We start from the raw sequence: 24,166 nt of genomic DNA, 5'->3' as shown, positions 1-24,166 counted from the left end.
AGTTTTCATAACAATCGGAAATCGGTATTTTGGGACACCGATTTGGTCGATTAAAAAAAAWATATATATATWTTTTTTTTTACACCTTTATTTAACTAGGCAAGTCAGTTAAGAACACGTTCTTATTTTCAATGACGGCCTAGGAACGGTGGGTTAACTGCCTTGTTCAGGGGCAGAACGACAGATTTTTACCTTGTCAGCTCGGGGATTCAATCTTGCAACCTTACAGTTAACTAGTCCAACGCTCTAACCACCTGCCTCTCATTGCACTCCACGAGGAGCCTGCCTGTTACGCGAATCCAGTAAGAAGCCAAGGTAAGTTGCTAGCTAGCATTAAACTTATCTTATAAAAAACCAATCAATCATAATCACTAGTTAACTACACATGGTTGATGATATTACTAGTTTATCTAGCGTGTCCTGCGTTGCATATAATCGATGCGGTGCGCATTCGCGGAAAAAGGACTGTCGTTGCTCCAACGTGTACCTAACCATAAACATCAATGCCTTTCATAAAGTCAATACACAGAAGTATATATTTTTAAACCTGCATATTTAGCTAAAAGAAATCCAGGTTAGCAGGTAATATTAACCAGGTGAAATTGTGTCACTTCTCTTGCGTTCATTGCACGCAGAGTCAGGGTATATGCGATAATAATAAACGTTTTGTTTTCGAAATGATCATTTCCGGATTCAACCATATTAATGACCAAAGGCTCGTATTTCTGTGTGTTATGTTATAATTAGGTCTATGATTGAGCTGAAAATACATTGTAGTCTATTCTGTTACCAAATTCGTTCAGCCATTTCACGATTTCTTGTGTTTTTATTTAAACGTTTTGATAATTTGTGTACTTTTTGACATTTGACTGCATTGATTGGAGCTAGTAACATACGCATTTCAGGGGCCTCCCGAGTGGCGCAGTGGTCTAAGGCACTGCATTGCAGTGCTAACTGCGTTACTACAGATCCTGGTTTGATACCGGGCTGTGTCGCAGCCGGCCACGACCGTGAGACCCATGACGCGACTCACAATTGGCCCAGCGTTGTCCGGGTTAGGGGAGGGTTTGGCCGTCCCGGGATGTCCCATCGCGCTCTAGCGACTCCTGTGGTGGGCTGGGCACATGTTCGCTGACACGGTCGACCAGTTGGACGGTGTTTCCTCCGACACATTGGTGCGTCTGGCTTCCGGGTTAAGTGGGCAGTGTGTCAAGAAGCAGTGCGGGTGTGTTTCGGAGGACGAGCGGCTCTCGACCTTCGCCTCTCCAGAGTCCGTAGGGGAGTTGCAGCGATGAGACAAGACTGTAACTACCAATTGGATTCCATGAAATTGAGGATAAAAAGGGGTAAAAAAAGAAACATAAGCATTTCCCTGCACCCTATTTAACGTTGCTAAACTGTGTACGACCAATCAACTTTGATTTGACTAGTGATGTGGTAGCATAGTGAGAGTTAGGCTAAACACTGGCTTTATCCTAATGACAGAGGAGCTTGTGTGTGTGTGTGTGTGTGTGAAGGGGTAAATCCTCATATGTTTGTCTCTCTACTGTGACTGTGTCCATGGACTGTGTTTTATGCACTGATTCAGGCCAGAACTGCTGTGTTGATTGGTTGACAGCTTCTGCTCTCTTCTAGGCCTACTTTCTCTGTTGACGGGGTGTGAATTATAGTATGTTGATTGGTCAGTTGTCTTTTTACTCTCTGGGTTCATCCTGTACACACTGTAAAACCTATTGTTCTACTTGAGGCAACTATTTTCTATGAGCTTTTTGAATTTCCAACATGAGCGTTTTTAAGAAAATGTATAACACCTTTTTAGTGTTTTACAAGCACTAATATATTAGGTACAGCCTCATTATTTTTGTTGTTGATTTGATCCAACTTCATTTGATAAATTCCAGAAGTGCTGTTATACATTTAGATTGACCTTTCTGATTAGTTACTTTCAGTGAACTTGTCTTAATGTTGAACGTTGTCTGAAGTATTTGATCATTTTCCGTTTCAACCCCCTTCAGCAGGGATTGATGAGTACGGTGCTCATTCCACTAGCAGTAACTGGGGTTAGAACTGTAAGCATTGCCTCTGTCATTGAAAGTGGTGCGCATGACCTTAGTGATGGTGGGAATGGGTCGTGTCAACGTTGAACGTCAATTTGTCCGACGGTTTCGATATGCCTTCATCGTCATCCGTAACACCTCATACCACAACAAACTGCCTAACACTAATGTGGAAATATACTTTTCTTCAAATAGATCCTAATTTTGTATTTTTTTTAACGTGATGGCAGAAACATTGTTTCATATACCATATCATAAATAATATATGTGTGAAATTAGTTTTCATTTAAAATGGACCATTATCATGCACCTGTCTCGAAACAGGGTCAGGGGGGAAAATACATGTCATCTCTAGACTTAAATAGCGAATGGAGGACGCTTATCCTGTGGTTCATTTTCCTGCCAGCCAGGTAGGCTATACTCCTGTTGTAAAGATAAGCAATGTGCTTAATATTAGGAAAGTTGAGAAATAAATATAATGGGCCTAACCTATAGAAAGCTGATGGGATCCTCCTCTTTTTAATAAAGGCTGTCACTCTGTTTTCTCACGCAATTGCATAGCCTATAGAAATGTTGCGCAACATGAGCTCATGGGCTCTCATGAAGTGTTTTGATAAGATTTTCGATTACATTTGCATTGACGTCAGAGTGATTAAAGGGACAATGGAGTACTGAGTACCAGGCAGTTAGCAAGTTTGGTAGACTACTAATGACCAGCAGCAGCATCGGAGCCTAATTACCGTGACTAAACGGTCAGGTGGAATTTGACTGCCTTCATGACTGGCGGTAATACGGTCAGCGTAACAGCCCCTGTAGTGCGTACGGCCCAGTACATCTCTGGGGCCGAGTTCCCTGCCATCCAGGACCTCTATACCAGGCGGTGTGAGAGGAAGGCCCTAAAAATTGTCATAGACTCCAGCCACTCAAGTCATAGACGGTTCTCGCCTACCGCACGACAGTGCGCCAAAAAGACTGCTAAATAGTTCATCTGGGTAGCTATTTGGTTAACTATTTAACTATCTGCATTGACCCTTTTTGCATTAACTATTTTGACTCATCACATACGCTGCTGTTACTGTTTATTATCTATCCTGTTGCCTAGTCACTTTATTCCTACCTACACTACCGTTCAAAAGTTTGGGGTCTCTTTAGAAATGTCCTTGTTTTTGAAAGAAAAGCACTTTTTTAATTTTTTAATTTAAAATAACATCAAATTGATCAGAAATACAGTGTAGACATTGTTAATGTTGTAAATGACTATTGTAGTTGGAAACGGTTGAGGACTTGTGAGGTGTCTGTTTCTCAAACTAGACACTCTAATGTACTTGTCCTCTTGCTCAGTTGTGCACCGGGGCCTCCCACTCTTTCTATTCTGGTTAGAGCCAGTTTGTGCTGTTCTGTGAAGGAAGTAGTACACAGCGTTGTACGAGATATTCAGTGTCTTGGAAATTTATCGCATGGAATAGCCTTCATTGCTCAGAGCAAGAATAGACTGACGAGTTTCAGAAGTAAGTTATTTTGTTTCTGGCCATTTTGAGCCTGTAATCAAACCCACAAATGCTGATGCTCCAGATACTCAACTAGTCTAAAGAAGGCCAGGTTTATTGCTTCTTTAATCAGAACAACAGTTTTCAGCTGTGCTAACATAATTGCAAAAGGGATTTCTAATGATCAATTAGTCTGTTTTAAAATGATAAACTTGGATTAGCTATAATGGGTTGCTGATAATGGGCCTCTGTACGCCTATGTAGATATTCCATTAAAAATCAGCCATTTCCAGCTACAATAGTCATTTACAACATTAACAATGTCTACACTGTATTTCTGATCAATTTGATGTTTGTGTGTGAATTCAATTTAAGGGCTTTATTGGCATGGGAAACATGTTTACATGTTTTTACAAGCTAGTGAAATAGATAATAAACAAATAACTCTCACAGAAGTTCCAAAAAGAATAAAGACATTTCAAATGTCAACACAAAATGTCTCTCTCACACACACACACACACACACATCCCTCATCCATAATGGTGTGTGTTTTATTGAGAGGTCTGCTGTGGTATTACAGCAGTGGTGATTTGCACATCAGAGGCTGATGTTTCAGTCCCAGAAGAACTTAAAGTGCTCTCACACACACACACACACACACACACATACTTATCAATACACTCAATGACACACGCACACACACACACACACACACACACTGAATCCCTCACTGAACTCTGACCCCACTTCTCTCTCTCATTAAGGCAATAGCCTAGTTTAAACCTGGATGTTAAATCAATGATCAATCCACATGATGTTTGTGCGTATGCTCGCCCAGGCCAGTAGTTTAAAGATCTACTGGATGGAAAAGTCCAGTGAATTTACCAGAATTCCCAGGTGTAATTTAATGTAGTGAGTTTTGAACATTTTAATGACCAACTCATCATACGCATAGCCATTGGCTTAATCGACTTAATCTACCATAAAAACTTTCCCCTAGCCTCGCAGTCGTTTTAATTCGATAAAATTAAATGACATTTTACTGCATAAGACCACTCCCATAGAATTCTATGGACACTCCCACGCTGTGCACAATAGCCTGGGGATGAGGTTAAGCTGAGTGAGAGGCAATGTTTCTCTAAGCGGAGTAACAAAGCTGTTCCCGTCTCATATTCTTCCTACATACTCTTCCTCTTCCCCCTCCAGGTGCCCATGCTCCGGCCCCTCTGGCTCCTCCCCACTGGCAGATGAGTTGTCACCTGCTCTGGCGTAGACCCAGCTGCGCTCCAACGGCCAACGGCCATAGTCTGCTGGCCCCACCCCCTTTCCCCAACCTGCCGGGAGACAGCAAACTACACTACCCAGCATGCCATCCACTGTGCGGGCGGGCAGTCTGAAGGACCCGGATGTAGCCGAGCTGTTCTTCAAGGAAGACCCTGAGAAACTGTTCTCTGACCTCAGAGAGATAGGTCATGGCAGCTTTGGAGCAGTCTACTTTGTATGTACATACTCAAACATACACATCACACACACACATCACACATCACTCAAACATGCAAACACACACACACACCGATTCCTGTGCTGTAATAGTCCTACTGTTCCACCTGTGTTCTCTCTGTGTCTAAGGCCTGTGTGTTTACTCTGTCTGTGTCTTAAGGCCTGTGTGTGTGTGTGTGTGTGTGTTCGTGTTCTCTGCCTGTTTGTGTGTGTGTGTGTGTGTGTGTGTTCTGTGTCTAAGGCCTGTGTGTGTTCGTGTTCTCTGCCTGTGTGCGTTCTGTCTCTGTCTAAGGTCTCTGTGTGTGTGTGTTCTCTGTGTCTAAGGCCTGTGTGTGTGTGTTCTGTGTCTAAGGCGCGGGATGTGCGAACTACGGAGGTGGTGGCCATCAAGAAGATGTCCTACAGCGGGAAGCAGTCCAACGAGGTGAGACGAATTGCTACACATTCCTCCCTGTTTCTCTTAATAAAGTTTATTTCAACAGGGACAACAGAAACACATCTCAGACGGCACATTTGTTGCGCTGAAATGTTGCGCTGCACCAGATTGAGTTAACACACACACACACACACACACACACACTCTCTCCGATAGAAATATGTGAGCTGAACACATTATCTCCAAGGTCACCCCACGGCTCTCATACACTCTCACTTTCGCCTCGCTCTCCTCGTAATTTCAGATTAGCTGTAATCAGATTACACCTAATCTGTGTACGAAGAAAACCACCCCAATAGACAGACAGACAGACGGACGGACACCATTCCGTATGTATGTCACGTATGAGAACATACCCTTAATGAAGACCTACAGGGTTCTCTGTATGTTTTGTGTTCATTCAGAGTGATCTGAGTAGTCACTCTGCACCCATCTTATTTCCCCAGGTGTGTTGGTTGAACCAAGAACTCATTTGTAGTTTCACCATGTCGCCACAAAAATATATTAAGTCTTTCTTTATATGGCTTATTCTTATTTTTTTTAAATTCTTTTTTTACACTCTCCCTCCCTCTTTCTCTCACTCTTTCTTTGTTTTTAATGATGCAGCTTCAGGGCCAATACAGGTTTTTTTTTTTTTTTAATAAAACAATATCTCTCTCAGAAATGGCAGGACATCATAAAAGAGGTGAAGTTTCTCCAGAGGATTCAACATCCCAACAGCATAGAGTACAAGGGCTGCTACCTACGAGAAAACACAGCATGGGTAAGACACACACACAGTGGAGTATGAAGGCCTACTACCTATGAAACCCAGAAAAACACACCCTCGCACACATTTTGAGGTTAAAACTCCCACTGAGATGTTTCAGTAACCTTACCTACAGGTGTATATCCATGGACCTGTTTTCTTCCTGGATGTGTTCTGTGTGTCTAGCTGGTGATGGAGTACTGTCTGGGCTCCGCTTCTGATGTTCTAGAAGGTAAAACATTCTAGAAAACATTAACCTTCCTTTTTGTGTTGTACTATATCGTGGTCAATTTAGACTGTGTTTGACACAATGTGTCTTTTTACTAATTTTTAGCAAATGTTTTCTAAAATATCCTCTCTCACTCATCCTGTAGTTCATAAAAATCCCCTTCAGGAAATGGAGATCGCTGCCATTACCCACGGTGCTTTGCAGGGGTTGGCCTACCTTCACTCCCACAACATGATTCACAGGTGAGACAGAGGAGCATTCAGGAACAAGATTACACCTACTGACCCAGTGGTGCTTGTCCATAATGAGATTACACCTACTGACCCAGTGGTGCGTTGTCCCATAATGAGATTACTACCTACTGACCCAGTGGTGATTATCCATAATGAGATTACATACTGACCCAGTGGTGCTTGTCCATAATGAGATTACACCTACTGACCAGTGGTGCTTGTCCATAATGAGATTAACCTACTGACCCAGTGGTACTTGTCCATAATGAGACTTACACCTACTGACCCAGTGGTCTTGTCCATAATGAGATTACACCTACTGACCCAGTGGTACTTGTCCATAATGAGATTACACCTACTGACCCATTGTACTTGTCCATAATGAGATTACCACTACTGACCCAGTGGTGATTATCCATAATGAGATTAACACTCTACTGACCCAGTGTGCTTGTCCATAATGAGATTACACCTACTGACCCAGTGGTACTTGTCCATAATGAGATTACACCTACTGACCCAGTGTACTTGTCCATAATGAGATACACCTACTGACCCAGTGGTGATTATCCATAATGAGATTACACCTACTGACCCAGTGGTGCTTGTCCATAATGAGATTACACCTACTGACCAGTGCTGCTGTCCATAATGAGATAACTACTGACAGTGGTGATTATCCATAATGAGATTACACTACTGACCCAGTGGTATATGTCCATAATGAGATTACACCTACTGCCCCGTGGTGATTATCCATAATGAGATTACACTACTGACCCAGTGGTGCTTGTCCATAATGAGATTACACCTACTGACCCAGTGGTACTTGTCCATACGAGATTACACCTACTGACCAGTGGTGCTTTCCATAATGAGATTACCCTACTGACCCAGTGCTGCTTCCATAATGAGATTACACCTACTGACCCAGTGGTGATTATCCATAATGAGATTACACACACCTACTGACCCAGTGGTGATTATCCATAATGAGATTACACCTACTGACCCAGTGGTGATTATCCATAATGAGATTACACCTACTGACCCAGGTGGTGATTATCCATAATGAGATTACACTACTGACCCAGTGGTGATTATCCATAATGAGATTACACTACTGACCAGTGGTGTTGTCCATAATGAGATTACACCTACTGACCCAGTGGTGATTATCCATAATGAGATTACACCTACTGACCCAGTGGTGATTTCCATAATGAGATTACACCTACTGACCCAGTGGTGCTTGTCCATAATGAGATTACACCTACTGACCAGTGGTACTTGTCCATAATGAGATTACACTACTGACCTCAGTGGTACTTGTCCATAACGAGATTACACCTACTGACCCGTGGTGCTTGTCCATAATGAGATTAGCATTGTGTCCAAAGTACTGTTTTGAAAATCTCATTCTCTCCCTCTACATCTCTCTCCTCTCCTCCCATCCCCCACCTCTCTCCCTCTACATCCCTCCCCCACCTCTCTCCATCCTCTCTCTCTCAGAGACATCAAGGCTGGTAACATCTCTCTGACGGAGCCAGGGCAGGTCAAGTTAGCTGACTTTGGCTCTGCCTCCATTGCCTCGCCAGCCAACTCCTTTGTGGGGACTCCTATTGGTAAGGGACAGCAGAGCCCAACAGTCAGGGGTTACCAGGGGGGCAAGCTTGGACCGTGTGATGACAAGTTTTTATTTCTTGACATGCATCTATAGGGTCTACCTGACATGCCGCCTATAGGGTCTACATGACATGCCGCTATAGTTACTGAATGCTTCTATAGGGTCTGCCTGACATCCTCTATAGGTTCTACATGACATGCTTCTATAGGGTCCAACATGACATGCTATATAGGGTCTACCTGACATGCCTTCTATAGGGTCTACCTGACATGCCTTCTATAGGGTCTCTACAGTTTTGTTGCCTGACATGCCTTCTATAGGGTCTACATGACATGCCTTCTATAGGGTCTACCTGACATGCCATCTATAGGGTCTGCCTGACATGCCTTCTATAGGGTCTGTCTGACATGCCTTCTATAGGGTCTGTCTGACATGCCTCTATAGGGTTGTCTGACATGCCTTCTATAGGGTCTGCTGACATGCCTTCTATAGGGTCTACCTGACATGCTTCTATAGGGTCTGCCTGACATGCCTCTATAGGGTCTGCCTGACATGCCTTCTATAGGGTCTACCTGACATGCCTTCTATAGGGTCTACCTGACATGCCTTCTATAGGGTCTGCCTGACATGCCTTCTATAGGGTCTGCCTGACATGCCTTCTATAGGGTCTACCTGACATGCCTTCTATAGGTGTCTACCTGACATGCCCTTCTATAGGGTCTGCCTGACATGCCTTCTATAGGGTCTGCCTGACATTGCCTTCTATAGGGTCTGCCTGACATGCCTTCTTAGGGTTCCTGACATGCCTTCTATAGGGTCTGCCTGACATGCCTTCTATAGGGTCTGCTGACATGCCTTCTATAGGGTCTACATGACATGCCTTCTATAGGGTCTACATGACATGCCTTCTATAGGGTCTACATGACATGCCTTCTATAGGGTCTACCTGAACATGCCTTCTATAGGGTCTACCTGACATGCCTTCTATAGGGTTACCTGACATGCCTCTATAGGGTCTACATGACATGCCTTCTATAGGGTCTACCTGACATGCCTTCTATAGGGTCTACATGACATGCCTTCTATAGGGTCTACATGACATGCCTTCTATAGGTCTACCTGACATGCCCTTCTATAGGGTCTACATGACATGCCTTCTATAGGGTCTACTGATGCTTCTATAGGGTCTACTGACATGCCTTCTATAGGGTCTACCTGACATGCCTCTATAGGGTCTTACCTGACATGCCTCTATAGGGTCTACCGAATGCCTTCTATAGGGTCTCGGACATGCCTTCTATAGGGTCTACCTGACATGCTTCTATAGGGTCCCCCTGACATGCCATCTATAGGGTCTACCTGACATGCTTCTATAGGGTCTACGGACATGCCTTCTATAGGGTCTACATGAGTCCTCTATAGGGTCTACATGACATGCTTCTATAGGTTCTACCATGACATGCCTTCTATAGGGTCTACATGACATGCCTTCTACAGGGTCTACCTGACATGCCTTCTTTAGGGTCTACATGACATGCCTTCTATAGGGTCTACCTGACATGCCTTCTATAGGGTCTACATGACATGCCTTCTAAGGTCTGCCTGACATGCCTTCTAAGGTCTGCCTGACATGCCTTCTACAGGGTCTACCTGGCATGTGCCTTTTATAGGGTCTACATGACATGCCTTCTATAGGGTCCTCCTGACATGCCTTCTATAGGGTCTACATGACATGCCTTCTATAGGGTCTGCCTGGCATGCCTTCTATAGGGTCTGCCTGGCATGCCTTCTATAGGGTCTACCTGGCATGCCTTCTATAGGGTCTACCTGACATGCCTTCTATAGGGTCTGCCTGACATGCCTTCGATAGGGTCTACCTGTGCCATTATGCACCATCTCTGTTGGCAAAATGTTCAATGATTGTAATTGAGCTCTCTGTCTCTCTCTCTCTCTCTCTCCTCTTCCCCTCCTTGCTCTTTCCCCTCCCCCTCTCTCTCCAGGATGGCCCCAGAAGTGATCTTGGCCATGGACGAGGGCCAGTATGACGGAAAGGTGGATGTCTGGTCCCTTGGGATCACCTGTGTAGAACTAGGTAGGTAGATGTGTGTGGGTGCGCACGTGTGTGCGTGGGTGGTTTTCAATTGTTTATATGTGCAACATACTGTGTGTGTGTAAACACTGTCTGTGTATGTGACTAATGTGTGTGTAACTCTTGTATCTTGTGTGCAGCGGAGAGGAAGCCTCCTCTGTTCAATATGAACGCTATGAGTGCCTTATACCACATAGCGCAGAATGAGAGCCCTACGCTGCAGTCCAGCGACTGGTGAGTGTGTTTTACACAGACTATCACACACACAGACACACACACCAGAGTTTCCGTTAGCCGTAAAAAAAAAAGTTCAGTGCAGATAAATCGAATTTGTACCGGCTAATAGTCCGGGAGCGAAAAGGAATCCCATTGCGGAATAATTATTTTTAGCCTATTCGTTGTTGGAATATCAGTTAATGTAAATACATTTGACCGGTCATACTTAACAGTTAATGGGTTAATTTGCATAGTTTAGTGGAATTAAATTGGCGTGTGTGTGTATTCGTTCTATCTTATCACATGCGGAAAATCTGTCAGACTGTGCTTTTATAAGGCCAGTCCTGTTGAAAAAATAAAATAAAAAGGTTTTGGGCCACGATTTAAAAAGAGCTACTATTTTTATTTCTAAACTGGTAATTGAAATGCGCTTTCCATTCAAATGCATAACGGAAGGCAGGCTTCATCAGCACGTCACACACCACTTTGCAATGACGTGGAGGCAGGGTGCATTTTGAAAACATATACTTAATTGTTGGAAAGCTGAACATTTTACAACATATTCTTTTTTACATTTTTATTTAACCTTTATTTAACCAGGTAGGCTAGTTGAGAACAAGTTCTCATTTACAACTGCGACCTGGCCAAGAATAAAGCAAAGCAGTGCGACACAAACAACAACACAGAGTTACATGGAATAAACAAACATACAGTCAATAATGCAATAGAGAAAGTCTATATACAGTGTGTGCAAATGAGGTAAGATAAAGGGGGTGAGGCAATAGACAGGCCATAGTGGCGAAATTATTACAGTATGGCAAATTTAACACTGGGGTGATAGATGTGCAGAAGATGAGTGTGCAAGTAGCGGTACTGGGGTGCAAAGGAGCAAAATAAATCTAATAAATAACAATATGGTGATGAGGTAGTTGGATGGGCTATTTACGGATTGGCTATGTGCAGGTGCAGTGATCTGTGAGCTGCTCTGACAGCTGGTGCTTAAAGCTAGTGAGGGAGATGTGAGTCTCCAGCTTCAGTGATTTTTGCAGTTTGTTCCAGTCATTGGCAGCGGAGAACTGGAAGGAAAGGTGGCCGAAGGAGGAATTGGCTTTGGGGGTGACCAGTGAAATATACCTGCTGGAGCGTGTGCTGCGGGTGGGTGCTGCTATGGTGACCAGTGAGCTGAGATAAGGCGGGGCTTTACCTAGCAAAGACTTATAGATGACCTGAAGCCAGTGGTTTTGGCGACGAATATGAAGCGAGGGCCAGCCAACGAGAGCATACAGGTCGCAGTGGTGGGTAGTATATGGGGCTTTGTGACAAAACGGATTGCACTGTGATAGACTGCATCCAATTTGCTGAGTGGAGTGTTGGGGGCTATTTTGTAAATGACATCGCCGAAGTCAAGGATCGATAGGATGATCAGTTTTACTATGGTATGTTTAGCAGCATGAGTGAAGGATGCTTTGTTGCGAAATAGGAAGCTGATTCTAGATTTAATTTTGGATTGGAGATGCTTAATGTGAGTCTGGAAGGAGAGTTTACAGTCTAACCAGACACCTAGGTATTGCAGTTGTCCACATATTCTAAGTCAGAACCGTCCAGAGTAGTGATGCTGGACGGGTGGGTAGGTGTGGTCAGCGATCGGTTGAAGAGCATGCATTTAGTTTTACCTGCATTTAAGAGCAGTTGGAGGCCACGGAAGGAGAGTTGTATGGCATTGAAGCTCGKCTGGAGGTTTGTTAACACAGTGTCCAAAGAAGGGCCAGAAGTATACAGAATGGTGTCGTCTGCGTAGAGGTGGATCAGAGAATCACCAGCAGCAAGAGCGACATCATTGATGTATACAGAGAAAAGAGTTGGCCCGTGGATTGAATCCTGTGGCACCCCCATAGAGACTGCCAGAGGTCCGGACAACAGGCCCTCCGATTTGACACACTGGACTCTGTCAGAGAAGTAGTTGGTGAACCAGGCTAGGCAGTCATTTGATAGACCAAGGCTGTTGAGTCTGCCGATAAGAATATGGTGATTGACAGAGTCAAAAGCCTTGGCCAGGTTGATGAATACAGCTGCACAGTATTGTCTCTTATCGATGGCAGTTATGATATCGTTTAGGACCTTGAGCGTGGCTGAGGTGCACCCGTGACCAGCTCGGAAACCAGATTGCATAGCGGGGAAGGTACGGTGGGATTCGAAATGGTCAGTGATCTGTTTGTAAACTTGGCTTTCGAAGACCTTAGAAAGGCAGGGTAGGATAGATATAGGTCGGTAGCAGTTTGGGTGTAGAGTGTCTCCCCCTTTGAAGAGGGGGATGACCGCGGCAGCTTTCCAATCTTTGGGGATCTCAGACGATACGAAAGAGAGGTTGAACAAGCTAGTAATAGGGGTTGCAACAATTTTGGCGGATAATTTTAGGAAGAGGGTCCAGATTGTCTAGCCCGGCTGATTTGTAGGGGTCAAGATTTTGCAGCTCTTTCAGAACATCAGCTATCTGGATTTGGGTGAAGGAGAAATGGGGGAGGCTTGTGCAAGTTGCAGTGAGGGGTGCAGGGCTGTTGACCGGGGTCAGGGTAGCTAGGTGGAAAGCATGGCCAGCCGTAGAAAAATGCTTATTGAAATTCTCAATTATAGTGGATTTATCGGTGGTGACAGTGTTTCCTAGCCTCAGAGCAGTGGGCAGCTGGGAGGAGGTGCTCTTATTCCCCATTGACTTTACAGTGTCCCAGAACTTTTTGGAGTTTGTGTTAAAGGATGCAAATTTCTGCTTGAAAAAGCTAGCCTTTGCTTTCCTAACTGCCTGTGTATATTGGTTCCTAACTTCCCTGAAAAGTTGCTTATCGCGGGGGCTGTTCGATGCTAATGCAGTACGCCACAGGATGTTTTTGTGCTGGTCAAGGGCAGTCAGGTCTGGAGTGAACCAAGGGCTATATCTGTTCCTGGTTCTACATTTTTTGAATGGTGCATGTTTATGTAAGATGGTGAGGAAGGCACTTTTAAAGAACAACCAGGTGTCCTCTACTGACGGAATGAGGTCAATATCCTTCCAGGATACCCGGGCCAGGTCGATTAGAAAGGCCTGCTCACTGAAGTGTTTTAGGGAGCGTTTGACAGTGATGAGGGGTGGTCGCTTGACCACAGACCCATTACGGACGCAGGCAATGATTGCTGAGATCCTGGTTGAAAACAGCAGAGGTGTATTTGGAGGGCAGGTTGGTTAGGATGATATCAATGAGGGTGCCTGTGTTTACAGATTTGGGGTTGTACTTGGTGGGTTCCTTGATAATTTGTGTGAGATTGAGAGCATCAAGCTTAGATTGAAGGATGGCCGGGGTCACCTAGCAGCACGAGCTCTGAAGATAGATAGGGGGCAATCAATTCGCTGTGCAGGGCACAGCTGGGGGCAGACGGTGGTCAATAGCAAGCAGCAACGGTAAGAGACTTGTTTCTGGAGAGGTGGAATTTTAAAAGTAGAAGCTCAATTGTTTGGGCACAGACCTGGATAATAAGACAGAACTCTGCAGGCTATCCCTGCAGTCGATTGCAACTCTGTTTTTGGTGGTCTTCCTAAACCAGGATTCAGACATGACATCCGGGTTGGCAGAATGTGCTAGGGCAGTGAATAAAACAAACTTAGGGAGGAGGCTTCTAATGTTAACATGCATGAAACCAAGGCTTTTACGGTTACAGAAGTCAACAAATGATAGCGCCTGGGAAATGGGAGTGGAGCTAGGCACTGCAGAGCCTGGATTAACCTCCACATCACCAGAGGAGGAGTAGGATAAGGGTACGGCTAAAGGCTAACAGAACTGGTCGTCTAGTATGTTCAGAACAGAGTAAAAGGAGCAGGTTTCTGGGCACGGTAGAATAGATTCAAGGCATAATATACAGACAAGGGTATGGTAGGACGTGAATACAGTGTGGGTAAACCTGTGCATAGAGTGACGATGAAAGAGATATATTGTCTCTAGAAATATAATTTAAACCAGGGGATGTCACCGCATGTGTGGGAGGTGGAACTAAAGTGTTAACTAAGGCGTATTGAGCAGGGCTAGAGGTTCTACAGTGAAATAAGGCAATAATTGCGAACCAAAACAGCAATGGACAAGGCATATTGATGTTAGGGAGAGGCATGCGTAGCCGAGGGATCATAGGAGTCCAGTGAGTGGCTTCAGGCAGCTAGCAGTCCAGGGGCTAGCAAGCTAGCAGAAGGGCCTTCAAGGGACGTCGCGACGGAAGAAAGTCTGTTGTGGCACCCTCGTGCAGTTACGTCGGCAGACGGATCAGCAGGGGTCAGTGTGGTAAACCAGGCCAATTGGCAAAATAGGTATAGTGGCCAAAGAATTTGTCCGATGGGCCTCTTAAGCTAACAGTCCGATGTGCTCTAGACAGCTAGCGGACCGCGGCTAGCAGGCTAGCGGATGGGCATTCAGGGACGTCGCGACGGAGGAGCCAGTTGAGAGACCCCCTCGGGCGAATCACGCCGGTAGTCCAGTCGTGATGGGTCGGTGGGGGTCCAGGCCAGTCGGAAAAATAGGTATTGAAGCCCAAGGAGTGGCTGATGGACCTCTACGGCTAGCTGGGAGATGGGCCTAGCAGATGGGCCTAGAAAGGCTTGCTCCATGCTAATTGGTTCTTGCTTCGGGACAGAGCCGTTAGCCAGGAGTGGCCACTCGGATAGCTGCTAGCTAGCTGCGATGATCCAGGTGGGGGGGAAAAAGAAAAAAAAGCTTCAGAGCTTCCGGTAGGAATCCGGAGATATGGAGAAAAATAAGTCAGATTTGCTCTGGTTTGAGTCGCGCTGTGCAGACTGGCAAGAGTTTTCCGGTCTAAAGGTAGCTAATGACCGCTAGCAGTGGCTAGCTGACTACTAGCTAGTTAGTTGGCTAGCTTCTGTTGGGGGTTCAGGTTCAGAGGACGGATCAGCAGGGCTCTGTGTGGTAAACCAGGCCAATTGGCAAAATAGGTATAGTGGCCAAAGAATTTATCCGATGGGCCTCTTAAGCTAACAGTCCAATGTGCTCTAGACAGCTAGCGGGCTGCGGCTAGCCTGCTAGCGGTTGGGCATTCAGGGGATGTCGCAATGCAGGAGCCAGTTGAAAAATCCCCCTCGGGCAGAATTACGTCAGTAGTCCGGTCCAATTGGCAAAATAGGTATTGTAGCCCAAGGAGTGGCTAATGGGCCTCTTCAGCTAGCCGGGAGATGGTCCTAGCAGATCGGCCTAGCGATGGCTAACTGACTACTAGCTAGTAGCCAGTTAGCTGGCTAGCTTTTGATGGTTGTTCCCGGTTCATAAGTATACAAAATAGCGGATCCGTACGACATTGGGTGAGGCGGGTTGCAGGAGAGTATGTTCAGTCAATTATCTGATAGACTTGTCTGAAGACAGGTCATTGATAAAGACTTGTCTGAAGACAGGCCATTGATAAAGACTTGTCTGAAGACAGGCCATTGATAAAGACTTGTCTGAAGACAGGCCATTGATAAAGACTTGTCTGAAGACAGGGCATTGATAAAGACTTGTCTGAAGACAGGCCATTGATAAAGACTTGTCTGAAGACAGGCCATTGATAAAGACTTGTCTGAAGACAGGCCATTGATAAAGACTTGTCTGAAGACAGGTCATTGATAAAGACTTGTCTGAAGACAGGTCATTGATAAAGACTTGTCTGAAGACAGGCCATTGATAAAGACTTGTCTGAAGACAGGCCATTGATAAAGACTTGTCTAAAGACAGGTCATTGAAACCAGTAAGCTATTTCTCTCGTGTTCTATTGGTTTGTAACTTTCTTTCATTGTCTAGTAGCCAAATTCACAGTAGCCTAACGCCTTGGCGCATGACTAGACTATTACTATACTAGACTAGACTATTATGCTGCCCTAATAATGTGAAGAAATAACAGTTTATCAACATTTTAAGCTAAACGGTCTAATATGTTGCATCAGACTCATTGCTTTTGAAAGTTTTTTTTAATGTAGCCTAGGCCTACTGGTTGTATGAATTTGTGATCTATTGTCCCACAACTGTCCCAGAGTCTGTTTCGGCTATTTCTTTCTCGACTTGCTGACCAATAGAATAGGTACACTGTTCTACTGTGGGGGATAGTAGATTGACATAGGCGGCACGTCCATAAGGCTTATGGAAGCTAAGCTTTCGCTAAGTGAATTGAATTAAATTGCCAAAGTGATATAGCCTAATTAGCCTACTGTCTATACAGAAATAAATACAATCATTCTGAATAGACTACTAAAGCATGATTTGGCCAAAGAGGATCATTTAGCTTCCCCTAGCTGTAAAACATGATTAGTTGTGGATCGTTTTAAATCGCATTGCCTAGAGTCGGGGAAAAGGCAGCGCGTGTGGCAAATACCAAATAAATGATTGCTGAGTTGTGACTGTCAGTGAAAAGTAGAGGGGCCCTGCCAGGCATATCGCTATAGTTGTAAATGAAATCGTGAGAAAACATAGTTTGGAAAACAAATGGCTGTTGTAAAGCAAAGATAATGAAAAGACTTTAACCTGTCTTTATAGTTATCAAAATTCTCAACTTAATTGAGGGAACAACCGTAGGCCTATAGGCTATCTTATTGGCACCAGCAGAGAGCATCGGCCGTATCCCCAGTGAGTGGGCACAGCATGTTCACTCTTTATCATTGTTGGGTCAGTGCCACTTGTGTTTGTTTCTGGACAATAATTTCCTCCTCCAGTTTAGATGGACGTCATTTTCTATGTGTCTCCCCTTCTCTGCCTGTTTATATGGACAGCGTTGATTTTTATTGATCTGTTGTCATTGTCATCAGAGTAGGCTACCGTGTAATTTGTCATTTTAAGAAAAGATTCTGCTGATGTCTCCAGTCATACAAAGTGTAGTAGGATTGTATGAAATGTGTTTTCCCGTGCAAAGAAAGAAGAAACACATCTGATATGGCCTGTAGCCCAGGGCTCTGCGCTATACGCCACTCAGCCATGCATTGAACTGTCTTTTTTCAAAACAGTGATTCGGTTGTATTATAAACCTAAATTATGACTAGCCAATCTACTCATCACATTCTGAACAGTAGGCTGTCTTACATAAGTCTCTGCAAATGTGATGACGCATGGAATGCTTTATTTTGAAGGTGCATTTATGGTGAACATTTGCTTCCCCCAAACTTAACTCACACGGCTCGTATGCCTTGGCTAGTGATTTAGCTGTTCGTTACTCATCTTGTTGTCTGAGGAAAAGTAAATGTGGACAGTTCTTCTAACGTCTTCAATGTGAGCGGTAAAGAAGGACACGTCATTGCATCCTCCACTTGCACGTTCTGTTCAGATGAATTACCATGATCAAAATGTGATTTTTGTCATTCTGAGTACCGTGGGTGGACTCCCTAATCAGGGTACAATGCATACGGGGTCCGGTAAATTTCTCAAATATCCGGTGCCACATTTTAATAACGGAAACCCTGAGACACACACCTCAAGGTATTTTCATAAGGATATAGCATTTTATTGTAGTACTATAGCTATCATGGGTTAGGGCTATCACAGGTGATGGATTTTACTTTAATTTAATTGTGGCAATGTTTTTTTTTTCTCTTGCCCTCCCTCCTTCCCTCCTTCCCTCTATGCAGGACGGATTACTTTAGAAACTTTGTTGATTCCTGCCTTCAGAAAATCCCCCAGGATAGACCCAAGTCTGACCATCTACTAAACGTAAGAACACTCAACAACAACAAAAAATTCACATGAAGATTTTAGTTTTTAGGGTTTTTTCACATATAGTCCTCTTTTAAAATAACCGATCTCAGTCCTCTTTAAAGTGAACTAGGGGGGTTAAAAAAAAAAAGCTAAATAACTGTTCTCTTTTTATTCACAAAATAGTTTACTTTACCTATTTTGTGGACCGAGTCCTTGTTGCATTCACATCGCTATGTTTAAAAATGAACCAAGATATTCACTTTGGGTTTTTACAAAGTGCAGGACGAGCCATTCCATCAGAATCTGTTCTCGGACAGCTAGATGTATATAAAAAAATATTGAACCTTTATTTAACTAGGCAAGTCAGTTAAGAACTTAAGAACAAATTCTTATTTACAATGACGGCCTACACCGGCCAAACCCAGACAACCCTGGGCTAATTGTGCTCCGCCCTATGGGACTCCCAATCACGGCTGGTTGTGATACAGCCTACTTACATTTTGGAATCTTATAGATTGCATTTGGTTAAAATATGAGACAAAAGTCTTCCGAGTGGCGCAGTGGTCAAAGGCACTGCATCGCAGTGATAGCTGTGCCACTAGAGATTCTGGGTTCGATTCCAGGCTCTGTCGCGACCGGGAGACAAATGGGTCGGTGCACAATTGGCCCAGCATTATGTCCTTGTCCCATCGCGCACTAGCGACTCCTGTGGCGGGCCGGGCGCAGTGCACGCTGACACGGTCGCCAGGTGTACGGTGTTTCCTCCGACACATTGGTGCAGCTGGCTTCCTGGTTAAGTTGGCATTGTGTCAAAAAGCAGTGCGGCTTGGTTGTGTTTTGGAGGACGCACGGCTCTCGACCTTCGCCTCTCCCGAGTCCGTACGGGAGTTACAGCGATGAGACAAGAATGTAACTACCAATTTGGATTCCACGAAATTGGGGAGAAAATTCGGTAAAAAACTACAAATAATAATAATAATAATCAATACAAACTATGAGACATAATAAATGTATTCAGAAGATACTATTAACATGTAAATATTATTGGTAACAGAATAATTAGCAGAAGAGTTAACTGCAGATTGAATAGTGAATTTGTACACCCAATATAGGCGACTGCCCCTTTAAGAGCGAGAATAGATGTTGTAACCTATGTTCCCAGCTTATAGATTACTGTCTTCTCTCTATTCAAACCCCTTTATGGAATATACCACTTAACTACTAGCCTATAGATCACATATGGCAAACAAATAATCTGAACAAAAAATTTCACGCATATTTTGGCATTTCTGTGCATTTTTGACAATTGCTAATCAATATCCAACGACGGCCCACATTTTTTTCCTACAAACCTGCACACCATCTTCTCTCTCCTTTGGCACCAATATGAGGGGTTATGTCAGGGGAAACGGTGTAGCAGTAGTCTAGTGTGACGGGTTATGTCAGGGGAAACGGTGTTGCAGTAGTCTAGTGTGACGGGTTATGGCAGTTGTCTAGTGTGAGGGGTTATGTCAGGGGAAACGGTGTAGCAGTAATCTAGTGTGAGGGGTTATGTCAGGGGAAACTGTGTTGCAGTAATGTAGTGTGACGGGTTATGTCAGGGGAAACAGTGTAGCAGTAGTCTAGTGTGTCGTGCAGGAATAATGACAAGCAAACCTGGGAAGCTTTGCATTCACATTACCCTAAAAAAAGGGACCGGACCGCAGAATTCAAGCGAACTGAACTCCGACCACCTCTCGAGATCTCAGTTCGGTTCGTTTCGGGGTTCTTTTGAGAGGTCTCAGTTCCAACCGCACTGAGTACACTAAAATTGTCTGAAAGGCACCAAGTGTGAAAACACCCTAAAAATAATGCTATGTAAATGTCAACTGGTGAACTGAATAGGCCTGAATTAACAAATTAAATTTACCCCGTCCTTCCTCTCCTTCACACTTTCCCTCCCTCCCTCTCATCCCTGTAGCATGCGTTTGTCCAACGAGAGCGTCCAGACTCTGTTCTGATGGATCTGATCCTGAGGACCAAAGAGGCGGTCAGGGAGCTGGACAACCTGCAGTACCGTAAGATGAAGAAGATCCTGTTTCAGGAGGCTCACAACGGACCACAGGCTGAGACACAGGACGGAGACGAGGTGTGTGTGTGGTGGTGAAGAGGATGTGTGTGGGGTAGTTTGCATGTAATCTTCAGTACCAATCAGAGCAGAGGTAGCAGCCAGGGGATGAAACTGAACATACTATCTGACCACTCTCTGTTTTCCTATTTGTGAGGCTGTCTGTCTCCCTGTGTCTGTTTCCCTCCCCCTCTCTCTTTGTCTGTCTGTCTCTCTCTCTCTTGCTGTCTGTCTCTCTCTCACTGTCTGGGTGTCTCTCTCTTTCTCTGTCTGGGTGTGTCTAGGAGGTGGAGCACGGTGCAGGTCGTACAGACACAGTGAACAGTGTGGGCAGTAACCAGTCCATCCCCAGTATGTCTATCAGCTCCCAGAGCAGCTCAGTCAACAGTCTGAATGAAGCAGCACAGGACGACCGCAGTGAACTGGACCTGATGGAGGGAGACCACACGGTCATGTCCAACAGCTCTGTCATACACCTCAAACTGGTGGGGCTACTTCACACTGAAGTGACGATGGCCGAGAAGTCGCTGTTTGGAGGATATATTGGCATGGGTGTTAGGCCCGAGACTAAGCGACAAACACCAGCTTCGAAGGCATTATCACTTTTATACAACGTGTTACCAACATATTCAAATGATTGACATACTTTCATTTAAAAACTTTATTTTGATACATTTATTCATACTATTTCCTCCTTCCGCGAGATATCCAATACCAGTCAAAAGTTTGGACACACCTATTCATTCAATGGTTCTTATTTATTTGTACTATTTTCTACATTGTAGAATAATAGTGAAGACATCAAAACTATGAAATAACACATATGGAATCATGTAGTAACCAAAAAAGTGTTAAACAAATCAAAATATATTTTATATTTGAGGTTCTTCAAAGTAGCCACCCTTTGCCTTGATGACAGCTTTACACGCTCTTGGCATTCTCTCAACCAGCTTCATGAGGTTGTCATCTGGAATGCATTTCAATTAACAGGTGTGCCTTGTTAAAAGTTAATTTGTGGAATTTCTTTCCTTCTTCATATGTTTGAGCCAATCAGTTGTGTTGTGACAAGGTAGGGGTGGTATACAGAAGTCCATATTATGGCAAGAACAGCTCAAATAAGCAAAGAGAAACACCAGTCCATCATTACTTTAAGACATGAAGGTCAGTCAATCTTGAAAATGTCAAGAACTTTTAAAGTTTCTTCAATTGCAGTCACAAAAACCATCAAGCGCTGTGATGAAACTGGCTCTCATGAGGACCGCCACAGGAAAGGAAGACCCAGAGTTACCTCTGCTGCAGAGGATAAGTTCATTAGAGTTACCAGCCTCAGAAATTGCAGCCCAAATAAATGTTTCAGACACATCTCAACATCAACTGTTCAGAGGAGACTGCGTGAATCAGGCCTTCATGGTCGAATTGCTGCAAAGAAACCACTACTAAAGGACACCAATAAGAAGAAGAGACTGGTTTGGGCCAAGAAACAGAAGCAATGGACATTAGAGCGGTGGAAATCTGTCTTTTGGTCTGATGAGTCCAAATGTAAGATTTTTGGTTCCAACCGCCGTGTCTTTGTGAGACGCAGATTAGGTGAACGGATGATCTCTGCATGTGTGGTTCCCACCGTGAAGCATGGAGGAGGAGGTGTGATGGTGTGGGGGTGCTTTGCTGATGATACTGTCTGTGATTTATTTAGAATTCAAGGCACACTTAACCAGCATGGCTACCGCAGCATTCTATAGCGATACGCCATCCCATCTGGTTTGCGCTTAGTGGGACTCTCATTTGTTTTTCAACAGGACATTGACCCAACACACCTCCAGGCTGTGTAAGGGCTATTTGACCAAAAAGGATAGTGATGGAGTGCTGCATCAGATGACCTGGCCTCCACAATCACCCAACCTCAACCCAATTGAGATGGTTTGGGATGAGTTGGACCGCAGAGTGACGGAAAAGCAGCCAAAAAGTGCTCAGCATATGTGGGAACTCCTTCAGGACTGTTGGAAAAGTGTTCAGGGTGAAGCTGTTTGAGAGAATGCCAAGAGTGTGCAAAGCTGTCATCAAGGCAAAGGATGGCTACTTGAAGATTCTAAAATATATTTTGATTTGTTTAACACATGTTTTTGGTTACTACATGATTCCATATGTGTTATTTCATAGTTTTGATGTCTTCACTATTATTCTACAATGTAGAATATAGTAAAAATAAAGAAAAATCCTTGAATGAGTGGGTGTGTCTAAACTTCTGACTGGTACTGTAGTCCCGGCACAAATCTAGGTTTGCTACCCAAGCTGGCTGGTCGTTCTATCGGTTCGGCTGCCAGAGACGCGATCCAGTCGTTAAGTCTTTTTGTTCTGTGTTTATGGACGTGACCCAGTCGTTCGTTCGTAACGTTTTTAATCCCTTGCTAGCTAGCCAACTACGGCTAACTTAGTCACAGTCAAACAGTGCAGCCAGAATAACAGCAGCCAGAATAACAGCAGCAGTGCAGCCAGAATAACAGCAGCAGTGCAGTCAGAATAACAGCAGCAGTGCAGCCAGAATAACAGCAGTCAGAATAACAGCAGCAGTGCAGTCAGAATAACAGCAGCAGTGCAGTCAGAATAACAGCAGCAGTGCAGTCAGAATAAGTAGCTGCATTTGCATTTGTTTCAGCTGTTGTCTCGTGACATTTATTTGGAGACATCCATAACAATGTGCTAACGATGCGCGATTTCACCTGGCACAGAAAATGTGCTCTCTCGTCAGGACAGTGTTGTTCAGAGAAGCTAGCCAACAACACAGCTAACACAATCACTAAAAACTGAAGCTGGGAAGACTGCTAACTATCTGCATTTCGTTTAGTTTTACCTGTTTTCTATTGACATTTCTTAGTATATGTCCATAAAAATAATGCTGATTTCATGATTTCGACTAGCTGAGAAAAGCTGCCTGTCTATCTCATCCCGACTCCCAACACATTCATTACTATGGGACAGCTGGGTATCGAATTTCAACAGTGAAGCCATGTTGCAAATGTCAGAGAGACAGACAGCAAGGTTTATACAAATCTCCGCTGTTGAAAACTAAATGTTAGTCTAAAAGAAATCTGAGATGATGGCCAGATGCTTTTTATAGTGGAGATGAAGTTTATAAATTGCCTGGCTGGGCTGATGAGACAGTGGATTAAGCAGTCCGATGCAACGGAGTAAATAGGCATTTTAATATCATAGATTTAGCAGGTGGTAACTTGTGGAATAGACACCAGCTGGAATGCGGTTTTAACCAATCAGCGTCCAGGATTAGACCCACCCGTTGTATAAACTGCTATACATACCATACACACACACCACTTTACACACCTTGATACACACACCGTTTTACACACTGCTATATTATATATTATATATATATACACACACACTCTGCATGTACACATGATGATGATGATGAAAATGATTTTGATAATGATGACAATGCCTTGGCCAGGAGGAAGAGGAGGGTTACCATGGTGACCCAGAGGTGCAGGGCCATCCCACAGAGCCCCCGGCCGCTCAACCCCCAAGGAAACACTACAGAGAACGCAACAGAGAACACTTCGCTACCATACGCACTGCCTCCCTGGTGAGAACACACACCTACACACTGCCTCCCTGGTGAGAACACACACCTACACACTGCCTCACTGGTGAGAACACACACCTACACACTGCCTCCCTGGTGAGAACACACACCTACACACTGCCTCACTGGTGAGAACACACACCTACATACTGCCTC

General features: G+C 44.3%; 1 pseudogene; it reads left to right on the top strand.

The window, feature by feature from the left end:
• LOC112071780 (serine/threonine-protein kinase TAO1-B-like) overlaps window positions 1-24,166 on the top strand; it is a 45,448-nt pseudogene that overhangs the window by 3,262 nt on the left and 18,020 nt on the right.

Source organism: Salvelinus sp. IW2-2015, unplaced genomic scaffold (assembly GCF_002910315.2).
Source record: "Salvelinus sp. IW2-2015 unplaced genomic scaffold, ASM291031v2 Un_scaffold1717, whole genome shotgun sequence".
NCBI classification, from domain to species: domain Eukaryota; kingdom Metazoa; phylum Chordata; class Actinopteri; order Salmoniformes; family Salmonidae; genus Salvelinus; species Salvelinus sp. IW2-2015.
This window is presented reverse-complemented; position numbering and strand designations above follow the sequence as displayed.